This window comes from Chaetura pelagica, unplaced genomic scaffold (assembly GCF_000747805.2).
Source record: "Chaetura pelagica isolate M959 unplaced genomic scaffold, ChaPel_1.0 scaffold386, whole genome shotgun sequence".
Lineage (NCBI taxonomy): Eukaryota > Metazoa > Chordata > Aves > Apodiformes > Apodidae > Chaetura > Chaetura pelagica.
The window spans coordinates 2285908-2300324 of record NW_009953703.1 but is presented as its reverse complement, the minus strand read 5'-3'; positions in this window follow the sequence as shown (position 1 = coordinate 2300324).

The following is a 14417-nucleotide window of genomic DNA, read 5'->3' as shown; positions in this document are numbered from 1 at the left end:
GGAATAGCACACTGTTATCAGTAGAATGTGACTCAGGCACCGACAGTAAATCTGATCTTTGAGATCATCCAGTAGGAGTAAATGTTCTTTGTTGCTGCCTGAAACAAACAAGAAACAGAGACGAGTCATCTAACTGATAAAATGTGACACAGAGAATGTTACATAATATTTTTCAGATATTTTCCTCCGGCAGTCATGAGCCATTTTGTAAACAAAGTATGTTACCGATTAAGGGTGCTACACCAGACTTTCTGCATGTATGCATCCAATCAGACTGTGAAGATAGTCACAAAGAAGTGGGTAGGTTAGTATAAGTGGACAGGCTGATTCCTAGAGGAAATAAGCGTTAGCATGAGAACAACAGCTGAACTAAAATCCCATAAGCCAGGAAAAACAGCTACACAATTACACTAACAGGTGGTTGGTTTCAAAACAAATTTCAAGGTCTGACAGCTCTGTGCACCTGCTTTGGGCTGATTTCTTTTAAGGACTTGGATTTGGCATGAGCCATTGATAAAAACCACAGTTCTTTTTGTCTGAGAAAAGTCATCATTACCATACAGTGATGATAAACTACTAAAGCTTGTGAAAAGTAGTACTTAGCCAATAGGTAATATGGGTCATCTGCACACTCTGTCGTTAAGCTCAAGTTTTTCTGTACCAGAGAGCTTCAGACAGACACTGTTAGGATCAAATCTCTTCTTCTGTAAACTGAGATAAATCCATCTCAGCAGGGTGGTGCCATTTGAATTAGGTATGACTTCAGCCTTTGTCTTCACCATCAAAAGAAAAATGAGATTTTATTTGATAGGGAATTTTGACAGATATTCAGCAATTTGTTTATTCTGTTATGAAGATTGTACTCTTTCTTCTAGATTTATTTTAATTTTTAACCTTTCATTTGGGAAGGTTTTTTCTTTGCTTATATTTGTTTTCAGTTTAGAGGCATTTTTCCTGAGTTTTGGACAAAAGAAAGATGGTCGTTTTCCTATAGGGGCAAAACTAGAAACATGCTTTCATCATTTAAATGTTTGTACGGGTGGTATTTTATGGATGGCTCCCACATGTCAGTGTGAAATAGTATAAATCTTACATTTGATCAGAACAGATTGATAAATGGAGCATTTTGGGTTCAAGTTACTTAGTTTCTATAGAACTGAGATTTTCAGGAAGACCTACTTAGAAATTCCAGTTCCTCTAATTTTCAGGTAGTGGGATTACATACAATCCCAAATCTATCACATCTCTATAAGATTTGGGCTTTAATTTTGAACACTTCACTTTACAAACCTAACAAGTTGTGGTTTTATGTGATGCAAACCTGAATTCTAGAAATGTGTTTTGTTACTTTCTTCTAGAGGGAGGAGGAAGAATATGATGTCCATTTTCAATTCTCAGCAATTATATGGTCCCTGTACCTGCAGCCTGGTACATTCTGGAAGCACCAGTAAGACCTGCACACCATGAAAACTACAGCTGCTTTTCACTGCTGTACTTCCTCTCTCCTGTAGTCTGTTGAGCTAAACTTGTGGGTATTTATAAGATTTATAGAGTTCAGGATTGATGGGAGTGCATACAGAACTGCTCATTTAGTTCTTTATCCTGCTGTGGGGATTCCCCCTCTACATTTTGCTGCTTTTTATATGACATAAAATGATGAGTATATAGTTCATGGCCAGAAACAGATAAAGAGGATGGCATATCCCATCTCCTTTTTGCAAATGAAAATCCAATTCTACATGGTAACAAGCTTTTGTTTTAACTGCCCTTCATTCAGAACGACTACATTTATTACCTGACAGCAGGGTGGGGTTTTTTACTGAAGATTCTATTTCTCACACCTTGATACATTGCTCCTTTTTGTGGATTGTTGAGGGCATTCCTGTTAATTTTGCTTGGCTGCCATGTATGATTTAACTAGATGATTGTTGAGGTCTGTCTCTTGTTTTTTCATATTTTTGTAGTTGCCTTCCAGATTCCACAATATGTAGGCTTCAAAACCTGTCTAACTGGAAAATAAGATCTAAAAGATAGTAAGTTACACCTTATGAAATACACTTAAAATGTAAATCTTTGAAATTTGCTGGATTAGTTATCTAGGTTTGCAGTGATTTTGCCTTTGTTGTAGTTATTCTGCTAATAAAGACTGGGGTGACCTTTTTCCAGTTGTCAAATTCAGACAGACACTAGCACAACGTCAAAACCTCAGCTGCCTTCCTTGAGGAGAAGTTAGCGGAGCTGAGCATTCAAGAACTAGGTTAAAGATTTTATCATTGGAAGAGTCAAGCTACAAAAAGAAAAATATTAGAGAAGGTCATGTGGGTGAAGAATCTGAGGATCTGCAAGTTTTCCTTAATGAATATCTAATAACAAGCCAGGGTCAGCAGTCTTTTCTACCAGTGAGCTAGTAGAGACTGGCTGTCCTCAGTAGCATCTGTGATAACCTGCCTTTACAACAAATGTAGCTCCATGGGAAGCCACACCCTCATGCTGAACTACTCCTATAAATGCACCCCTGTCCATTTCAGACAAATCATCTAGGTTAGCAAGGCTCTGCCATTTTTTTATTCTAACCTAGCTGACCTTACACAGCATAGACAGTTTCCGGTGAAGTGCAGTGTGAGGAACAATTGAGAAAGAGCCAGCTTGTACAGGACAGCCCTTTGCAGAGGCATGTTTGCCTATAGCATGAATCATTCTGAGAAGTTGTGCATCTTGGGTTTTCTGCATTTGCAGACTGCTGCTGTGCTTACTGCACTGCTGTGACTCACTGTTTATCCAGTATGGAGGCTACTTACAGTTCTATGATATTCTAATACATCTGTAGATTTCAGTCTGCCATGGAGTGATCCTTTTTCCCTTTCTTAGAATGTGGCTCTAAGCTTTTCAGAAGGTCAGGACATCTCAGGACTTAGCTTTGAAGGCTTTTCTCAGAGACCTGACCCTTGAAGATTTCTCAGATTTTGAATTGAAATATTTGACCCACTTTGGAGAGGAAGAAGAACAAATAGAACTGGAATTGGGAAGGTCACCTTTAATAGTGCATGAACTACTTCTTAACAAGCCTTACAATTGCTTTGTTTCTTCCTCTTCTAGTGCTGTAAACATGACTAGCCAAAGGAAGAGCTTAGAAAACAACTCAAGGAAGCTACAAAGGCTGATGAGAAAGCAAAGCAGCCAGCTGGGCCGGTTAGTGTTTAACAGAACATTTTCTAATAGTTGTAGTGGATTGATTTCTACACATTTCTCAGTAGCTACACGTGACACATTTTGAACTGGGACAGTGAAGTAAGTGAGGATATTCCCATACAGAAAGCTCACTTTTTAATGCATAATAATAGGCTGGGTTATATTTGTAGTCTTCCTAAATCCCTGGTAAATAGACAGCTGTTTAATCCAAGGTTGAACAGAAGAAGAGGGTTTTGAAACATCCTTTTTTAACTTACAGGTTAGCTGCTGGGCTATTTTCTAAAAGAGACCTTCTCATTTTTCTTCGTTTGGGCACAGTAACTAGAGCAAATGCATTTGTCAATTAATTGAGAGATAAGTGTCTTGTTTATGTAATGTCGAAATCCTGAACCTCATGCTTAGGAGGCTGTATTATTTAGAGGGAATGTTGAATTACTAGTGGTTGTGATAGTTTATATATGAAGAATCAAGGAGATGGGGTAATATTGACAAGTCATAGGTTAAACCCCTTAGTAAGTTTGTAGATATCAAATCTAGCTCTTTGTAGTTTGTGGTGTCTAAAAAAGGTGTTTGGACTAGGAGTTAGAGTTGATTAATATAGGTGGTATATCTGTCTGTAATTTCAAACAACCATCATGAAATTTCAGCGTACCTATTACTAAGGTCACTGTAAGGTTATGGGGCATACATGATCCCTGTCCCTCCATTCCTAGTTGTGCACAAGTAGAGGAACGGGTTGCTCAAGCAACATAGAGTGCCTTTGTTGTCCAGGGTAGATTGCAGAAGCATTTGCACTACATGCAGTGCATAGTGGGAGGACGTGACATTTCCGGGCTCTCTGCTTGCTTTCCTTTCCCTTTCGTTCCTCGCTGGGCAGCCTGTGTCAGTCTCCACAGTGTATTAAATCTTGCTTGCAGACAAACATGGTCATTTGGTATCTGTCAAAAAATGGTAGTAGGGGTAAGTCTTCCTCTGTCACTATATTCTACTCGCCACAGTATTGAATCTCTCTCCCTCAGTATTTCACTGCCTCCCATTTGAAGCCTAGGAGACATCACTGATATAAATCAAAGGATGTTTTCTTTTCCTGTTATGTCTTCAAGAACCCAGTTCTCCTTGCATACCCTAGCTCCCATTTGCAAATAATAACTCTATCTCCATGGTTGGTTGGGTTATGGGTTATGGTAATGAGAACTACATTTCTTATTCTGCACTTCATTTTTATTTTCAGGAAAGCAATGTATGGCTCTTGACATTAGAAAACAAAAGAAGGTTTTACTGGAATATATTTTACAAGCTGAAATGTTTCTTACAGTAAAAACAAAATTATAATATTTGTTAATGGCTTGTAGGTACGTAGAATATAGTTTCATTCAGAATAATTTATCTCAAATTGGAGCAATTTGAATTCTGAGGTGACATCAAGTGAAGTTCAAGTCATGTGCAGGTACATCTTGAACAAAAGGAAATGTATGTTTACGGGAGACAGCAAAACTGAACAGGTGGGAAAAGAAGAATGTAGATTTTGTAAAGGGAATACAAAAGAAAAACCTTTTGTGTAATCAGTGTAGCAAACAACGATAACAGAAACCTAAATGCAGCAAACAAGAATGGATTAAAAAAATATAGTTAGTTATACTTGCTGAGCTGATTGAGCTAGAATTGCCTTTGTATCACCTACTATCTTGTACTTTGAAGCTGAAGCATATAAAACAACAAAAGTGAGAAAAAAGCCTAATGAACTAGTTTTGACTTTGAATGTTTGAGCTGTGAAATGCTTTTGTTTCATGTATTTATTTGTTTGTGATGTTATCTACAAGTGGTGACTGATTTCTTCCTGTACAATATCCATTCACAATATCTATTCAGTACAGCTAAAGAGGGATGGGACATTCAGCCTTTGTTTTTGGAGTGAGAAAATAAGTTGTACATGCAAAGAGAACAGATTATCTGTGTTTACTGCTCTGCCTATCCCAGTGCTTCTATGTGAGGCTTTCAGCCTTCCTAAGTTATAAATTGTCATATAACATTTTCAAGAGAAGGTTGAATAACATTTTAAATTATGAGGTAGTGATAGAAGTTAAATCTGTAAACTGAGATTGGCATAGGAAAGGAAATAGCAAAGGAAAATAATCTCATTTTAACTGGCTCTGTAGGTGGTACAGTGTTCTACAGAATCACTGAGCCATTACTTACTCTCTAATTGTCCTTCATTTTCCTGTTCTGAAAAGCTGTTAGTGCAGGACATAAATTGTGTCTGTATGATATTTCTGCACCTAGCTGGTAAGGAATAAAATTTTTTAATTGTCACATAGAGCTCCTCAGACACCCCTACAACTTCAGGCAAGAAAACCTTCTAAAACTTAAGGTTTTTGGAATAACTCATTTCTTCTCAGACACAGCGTTGGTATTTTAAAGGCTTTTTGGTTTATTCCATGTTTTCTGTGCAAGATACTGCTCAGAGCTCGTGGATTTGTAATTAGTTGGGAAGCAAAATTCATAAGGCTGTTCACCATTTACATTATCACTGTTCAAGCTTAAGAGACAGTTCATTACAACAATAATACTTCTTTGTCTTCATGACAGTTACAAAAAGTGATTTTTACATATTGTGCTGATTTAATTCAAGTGAAGCCATGGTCCCATCATGAACCCTGTGGCTTTCTTCTGTCTGCTTTGTTTGTCACCAACCACTTTCTGCTTAGGTGGTTAATTGTAGGTTTGTTTTGGGATATTTATAGTTCTGGCTTACTGTTGTCTCAAAAGCAATGGCTTTAACCTGAACAGAATATAACCTGGAATAATTTGAAATCCTATTGCTTCCAGTAACCATGAGAATACTGATAAAATGATGACATGAGCTCTGAAGAGAGAAATAGAGATATCTGATTTTGAATGGGAAGAAAAATGTTCTGTCAGAGCAAGTGATTAAGCTTCATGTCTACATTTCCAAAACCATCTCCAAACAAGATCAAAATTATCCCTAGGATTTGCTTTAGCTTTTACAATCAGTATTTTAGTTGGCTGTCATTTTCCACTAAATAGCAAAAAGTGTATATGATATATTTCTAAAATTATTCTGCTTTTTTTCTTCCTATTGTGATATTTTCCTAGTGTTAGTTTAATCTATTCCCTGTTTCCCCTCCACTGCCCTTCCTTTTCTTCTGTATCTTTTTCTAGAAGTTCCTATCATGATTTTCTGAGTTTGTTTCTCAGCAATGCTCTCAGGCAAACGTTCTTGATGATACAAAGTCAAATAGATGATCTTTTTATTAAAAAAAAAATATTTCTTCTTCCCTTTATAGTCTTTATATGTTTTAGCCAACTTGGAGAAGTTTTGCAGTTAAATAGATGCATCATTAGTGAAGATCTGTGCATGTACAACTGAGAGCGGAACTGGCTTAAATTCTGCTTCAAAAGGAAATTGAGTGGGATCCTGCAATCCTGACCTGTTTCCCTTTCCAACAGCAATGAGCTGAATCAGAAGGGAACTAATGAATTCTGGTCGATTTCCTTCAGCGCACCAAAGCTCTTTAAACACATACTGAAGAAGGGAAATGAAGTAGGATTAGTCCATTTCCCTTTGAAGCCAGCTGTGTGTTCACAGTGCAAGTACTGGAACATTATTTCACTTGCCACTTTCTGGCTGTGGGCCAAACTGTAGTGTCATCTTGAATTGATGTAAGACCCGAAAATACATAGAAAAACACATAGACTACTTCTGGACAGTGAGTAAGAAGTAGGTATCTATATGGTGAATTGTGCTGTTTACCAGTTCTTTGCCTGTTTGGCAAGGAATGACCTAATTATTATTTTTTCATTAGCTTTGCCATGGCCATAAGTAGTTCTGGGGCCTTATTTTCCCTTTTAGATTGATTTCAAATAGGAGTGTAATGTTTTTATGTAATGCTCAAACATTTTGTTGTTTCTTTAGTGCTATTAAGTTGTGGTTTTGAGGAAGAAAAGTCCCACATGTTTCATCTTATACAGAGTGTATTTGGGGAGTAGGGATGTTTTAGGAGTTGTATAACACTGAAAGTCGTATAAGTGTGACTCATTCAAGTACTAACTATTGTTCTGCCCATTTATAGCACCTTTCTTTCCAGAAGGTCTCAAAATATTTTGTAAATAATGTGGTGATTGCCTAGCACATGAAACTCTCAGGGAATAAAATCTCGTTTTGCTCCAAAAGTATGAGACTTTGCCACTCCATTTTCATTTAGTGTTGCAGAGCTCTGGTTACCACACAGTGCAACAGTTCTGATCCTTTGTGTAGGAAATAAGCAAAAGAAAAAAATAGGCAGAATCTTACCCACAGTACTATGCACCTGAAGTATACTGGAACAAAAAAGTGGCTGCAATTTCTGAAGTACAGTGACACTGGGAAGAATGGAAACATTTGGTCTAGGACCTTTGTTCTACAGAGCTATTGAATCTTTGTCTTCCAAAGTCTTTCTTGTAATGTGTTCACATACACTGTCTTTGATCTTATCTGTTACAGAGCATCTGCCATTTCCATGTTTTTCCATGTCACTGTGGTTTTTACCTGCTTAATTGCAGCACATTACTGAGCTGACAGATGTGCTGCCCCAATGGCATAAATGAGGCCAAAGCAGGTGTTGACTGGTACAGCAGTGTCAGCTGGAGGTTGTATGTTTTTCACAGTTTGTGTTGACGTAGCTCTGCTGGCAGAAATTTGTAGTGAAGTGCTGACTCTAGGGATCAGTGGATGAAGATTCTTGGCTGCCCTTAAAGTAGATGCACACTAACCAAATTAGGGATTTGTAGATTAGGGCTGGGACTTCAGACTTGGTCCAGAAGAGAGAGGAGGATCGGAGGAATACCCAGAGCACCAGAGCAATATTAGACTGTCAGACTGAATACAAGTGCATCTTGTCTCTGAGGTTCATATTTGCTTGCAGGTTGAGTGAGCTACTGAGTTGGTACCAGAACTGACAAAATGCAAATAATATAAACAACCTTAATATTAAAAGCAAGTTAATAAATTTAAGGAAGCTAGTAATAAATAGAAGGAAACTTACTTCTTTCTCTGACTGCTGTTTTTTACCCAATGATCATACTGTCTGTAATGGACAGTGAAGGATTGTGATTGCAGAGCTGAGTTCAAACAAAAAAAATCTGAATCCCTATGGGCTTGCCTTTTGAGAAGTTTAGCCAGTCCAAAACTAAATCCATGGATAAAGCAGTGATCTTTCTTCAGACTGTGGAAAAACCAAAGGAATTTCTTAGTTTGCTGCTCTTTGTTCTCAGCAAAGCACAGTGAAAGGAGGGAAAATAAGAAAGGCTGTGCTTGCATTCCAAAAGAAGCCTTTAAAAAAACCCAAACACCCAGGCAATATAGAATCAGGTAGAAAAAGATGAATGGCCTTGAGAAGTTACATGTAAACCTGCCCTTAAGGGAGAGCTACAGGAAAGCTCAACAGATCTCCATAAATACTGTTAACTCAGTCAAAAGCTAACAGAAAATTGTCAATATTCTACAAAGCCCAGTGAACAGTCCCAAACGCAGGCATGCAGATTAGACATGCATGACTTCTGGAGGCCCTGAGATGGAAGGGGATGCACCCAATCAGGAGAGCAGGGAAAAGCAAACAAACAAACAAACAAAAAAAGTGCAGATAATTCAGTACTCCCTAACCCTCTACTCTGGAGATGTTCCCTTTTGTATCTAACACAACAGGAGTAGAAATTAGGCCATAGCATCACTGGAGCAGACGGGCAGGCTCTGTCTGTGCAGCAGCAGCATGTGCTTCTTCTCAGGGAGTTGCCTGGCAACGGAATGCTGTCCGCCTGAGTAACTGCAGGAGCCCATTGAAACACACCGACGGGCAGAGGGAAGGAGAGAAAGGAAGAAAGAGAGGAGGAGGGGGGAGAGTGATCTCACCAGTTTAGAAATATCTGGCAGCAGAGCGAGGACGCTAGGAATGAAAGAGCGAAAACTGAGTAGGAAAGGAGAGAAAAACTCTTAGCTATTCAAGAGTGAATCTCTCCAGAGATGTGTATTTTTATTTCATACGTGTCAGAGAGGGACCTAATTTCACTGATTTCATCAAACATGTGAAGATGGTCACACCCAAAGAATAAAATATTTCGAATGTGTAGAATATGCATGCTTCTAAGAAGCAAAAGGTGCTGGTGGAAAGCTGAATGCACAAACATAACTGTACTGCGGGTAATGAGAGGCATCCTCCAGTGCAAGGGCTTCCCTTGTGTGGAGCTCTGGGCGATGGCTTTCAGGCCACAAAACTCTGCTGCCATTAGCCCAGCAGGGCAGGACCCGTGAGCTCCTCTAATGACGTCATTAAGTGCTGTGCTGGGGACTGAATCTATTCTATTGACCAACAATTAGATTGCATGGGTGTGCCAAATGACTAATTTCTATTAGTGTGGGAATTAGTTAAATAACACTTCATCTGGGGTTTTAAAGAACCTAAGGGAGTCAAGTGTTTAACTCTCACTGAACTTCAATTGCAAATCTCCCAGGGAAAATTAATGAGCTGAGTCCTAAGAAGCCTTGCTGTTTCCAAAAGAGCTTGAATTTACTGTGTGTTGTCCAAGTCTCTTTTCTCCCTCATTGATATATATGCAGTATTCATTTTTACATGCAAAGATATTTATCAGAATTTTCAGTTATTAACCATTTGGAAATTTGGAGTCCTTGCTCTTACGAAATAAGCTTTCAAATTACTCCAACTAAATTGTATTGCCAGAGTTGTGAAGTAAATAGTTGTGAAGATGGACATCTTAACCACTTGAAGAGTTAGCAGCTCACTGAACTAAATGGTTAATTCTCTCAAGTCAAGAGCAGATTCAGGAAATGAGCACTGAAACAGCCTTCACTGGAGACATTGCAATATGCTTTCTTAGTGAAAACTCAAGCCCTAAAGAAAATACTGGAATTAGTTAAACGTCCAAACAGGAAATGATGTATTAAATCAGACCAATATTCCGTCTGATATGAAGCCAATTTTTGACAGTTACCAAAAGCATTGGATAGTATATTATGAATAATTTTTTGAAAAGCATTGCCCGTAAACAGAACCTCTTTCAATCCATAATTTATTAAGGATAGGATTTGGGGTTTTTTAAATGATGAGATTAAAGAAGATCTATGTCAATCTGACTGGTCATCATAAGAACTCCAAAAGAGCTCTAAGTGCTTACAGACTAATGCATCTATTAGAAGTTTGAATTATTTTTCTACAGTGAACAATTTCTGTGGTGCATGCTGCTGGGAGCTCTGCTCACATCAAGTTGTTCAGTCTTTGGCAGGTGTAGGAATCTAGCTAGTATCAATGGGCTTAATGTATTCATATGAATTGTGCAGTCATTATTGTACATGAGACTGATGGGATGTTAGGGATTTAATACACCCTCCAAGAATATTCATATCCTGTTGTGTGAAGGCCACTCTTCTGCAGCAGCCAACTGCTTTTGAATTTCAGGAATGATACTAACAGTCTCAGGTAGAAGCAGCACAGATCTTTTATCAATCACATAATTGGTTGATATTTTATGGGGAGAGCAAAGATTAGGAAAATCTCTTTGCAAAAAGTACCCAAAGAACTGGGAGTAATATTTTATTATGTCTGAAAAATGCCTGTGAATTAACAGACCAAGACAATTACACTTTTTTTTTGCATCACGAGGCATGAAAAGAAGCTATAATGAAATGTGGATAAAGAAAATAATTTTGTTTCCATTTGAAACCAGAATGTAAATTACTGTTTTTTGTTATCTTTTGTTGTCACTACTGTGATCTTTTTAGAAGCAAGTTAGAATGTCTGTTGTGACAGTTACAGCTGTAGTTTGTGGGGCACTGAAAGAAGCAAATCATTTAGGATCAAACATCCTGTGTGTGGTCCCTATGACATTCATACTTTAATTCAAAAGTACAGTCTTCTGGGCTATTTTTTATAGTCTATGCTGCTGCTGTCATCAAGCATATCATTCCTATTATTCTCAGTTCACTGGGTTGTGCAAGAAGCAGTTTTTCTCCCAAAGCCCAGGAAATGAGCCATGTTTATTGTTCAGCAGAGAATAAAACTGAAGTTTAGCTTTGTGTTTGACTGCAAGAGAATTTTGTATAATCAAAAACTATGTATCCATTCTATGTCTGAAAGTAGGATCAGAAATTCCCAGGTTTTCCAGGATATGTGATTATTTCAGCCATTCTGATACTATAAGACTGAGCTCAGTCTTTGCTTTCTCTTATCAGATTTGCCATACTCTACAATACAATAAACGCCCACACAAAAAACAATGTTAAAATAAGGTTAAGGTGAGGACACATGCTCACAAAGGAAGTAAGTTCTGAAATACTGTTTTCATTAAAATCTTCACTCAACAACCAGAATGTTATCAAAAGATGTGGCTCTGTGGCTGAGGACTGAAAATATCCTCAGATTTTTAACTATTGTGGTATGATCTTTATTTTACAAAGTGGTTCATCAGTGATCTGCTTCAGCTTGAGAATTCCCTCCCCTATCAAAATGAATGGTTATTGCAGTAGATTAGCTGCAGTACTGCTGTATATTTTTATGCATCAGTAGATTTTCCTTGATGTCGGGAGACAACATTCACAGCTGAGAGCTCATGTTCAGTTCTGAAATTTGGTGCCTTTTACTAACCTTCTCTGATCACCTGGTTGTGTATTTGAAGCTCCAAAATGCCACCTTCAGTACCTGATTTGAAGATTGAGTTGTCAATTGTTAACCTAACCTTTACAGACCAGCACTGAGCTATTTAATTTTGTCTGGATTTCCAAGCACATTTAATTATTTTCACTTGGACATCACAGAAAATGCCTTTGAAACAAATCTTGTTCACTTTGGTAAGGTTTCCTTAAATTCCATAAATATTTTTCAACACCTTGATTTTTTTTCTTTATTGACTCCCTCTTATGTTTGCCTTCAGTTTGGCATGGTATAATTCCTACATATAATTTGAAAATGACCTAGATTAATTTGAGGAATTTTGTGCTATCTTGTCTGAGCTTACTTTGCTTGAAAGCCACAGTGTATTTTAACTACTATACCATATTCCAGTGGCAAAACTTGACCAGAAATGTAAATAGTAATTTTATTTGCCATCACAAAACTGATTTTTAAAATTAATTTTATATAATTGGCCAGTCAGTATATTATGGTGATAAAGTAGAGTCGGCTGGCAATAAATATACGTGAGGCAAAAGATAGAGTTTGCTCATTCCAATATTGAGGTTTTATGGAAGTACCAGGAGGAAACTGACCAGACCAGTACCAAGAAGTCACAGCCTTTGCAAATGTTCTGTGCCTTCATCTAAACAATGAACAAAAATATGTTGTGTTCCCTGAGCCATCTGAACAATGTAGAAGGAGCTGTGCTAATTTTTTCAGAAGGTTCACACATACAGGAGATAAACCATTAACTATATTAAAATTATTTCTGAGGATTCTCTTGCTATTGCCACCCTGGGATGGTTTTATTCAGGAATAGGAATGTTCAGATATAGAGGGTTTGGATTTTTGGAATTTTTTAAGTAGTTCTACTTCAAACATGTATGGTATCTTATTTGTGTGAGAAGGTTTAGGCAAGGCCTTAGCTTTAATCAGGATGCCATTCCTGTGTATGCAGGTTTTTAGTGCAAGTTGCTATGGAAAGCTATGGTGCAAGGTAGAATATGTTCAGTTTAAAAATTCTGTAGAAAAGTCTGAGGTTGCATGTATGTTTGTAATCCTGTGCTCAAGATGCTGCCGTGACAAGCTCTGTACTGTTTCTCATTTTACTCTTCATCTTTTCTTCTGTTTGCTTCTTTCTCTTTCCCCCTCTAATTTTCTTCCTCATGTTAGACAAAAAAAACACCAAACCCATATAAGATTACAGATTAACAGATTTTCAGTCATAGCAAGCATTTTATCTATCATGAATTTGGATGCATTTCTTTAAATGAACATATTTAACTGTCAAAATACAATGGCTATCAGATTAAGAACAAATCTGATTTCATTTATTCTGTACAAGGTACAGATCCTTTATTGTCTAAGTTGTCATAGCTGATGACTTGTTGAACTGTGATATATTACTCCAGCTGGGGAGTGACCAGTTTAAGAATATTGAGAGATCAGTGGCTCATTTTTCTTTAATTTTGTCATTTTCCCCCCTAGATTTTCCTCGGTTTTCCTCTCCTGTGTTTTCCTCTGTCTTCTTCTCAGCTGTGCTGTTATTTAGGGAACAACCATAGTGTTTATAGGATTGTTTAGTATAATACATGTTTTCACATTTAGTTTGGTATAAAATTTACATATGTTTGGCAGTGCAGTGTCAAATGGGAGTAAATCCTAAGGAGGTGCCCCTTACTTAACCCAGTGTCTTGTGTTATCCAAAGAAAAACTTCAAAGCTGATTATTTTACCAAGAGGCACCACACAGGGCAACCCTTTGATTTTCTTTTTTTACTGCTCACAAGCTCTGATACAACAAATGAAAATAAAATTTCTCAAAGACTTCTTTATATTTTTAGTTACCCCAATAAAAGAGATCACCTCCACATTTTTGGGTGTGCTATAAAGTGCTTTTCTGTTGAGCCAAAGTGATTGCCATTTGCACATTCCTTAGTTTAAAGGAAAAAAGAAAGCTTTATAACATGGAGCCTGTATTACACAGCCCTGCCATTGTGTTTAACGTGATTCAGTACTGCAGCTGTTTATTCCCTTTTTTCTTTTCTCTGACAAAATTAAAGATTATTTAGGTAAAGGCGAAATCATATTCCTGTTTTTCACCTCTGTTACAGAATCCTGCTGTATTTGAAAGTGTCATTCATCCTGCAAATGTTTGAAATTGTATTGAAAATTTAATAGATATGAGCAGATGGGTCCCCAGTTTCCTTTTAGTGAAAGATGTGTACTGCTGAGAACCTATCTTTAAGTAATGACTATACCATATGCTGTTTTAAAGAAACACATTAAGGTTTGGCTGTTTAAAAAAATACTTTGTATCATTCAACCTCTTCTTTTAAGATCACCAAAGTTGTCTCAAAACATAGAAAATGCAATTGAAATCAAACACTTTGGTAGTGCTGTTTAGCATTTAATGTGGTATGTCCTAAACAGCTATGTGGATGATTGAGAAAGACTTAGAAAATGGCTAGGGCTAGATCAAATTGTATTTTGGCATGCAATTTAACTGGGCTGTCTTGAAGTTTTGTTTGATATATGAGAACACAGCCAT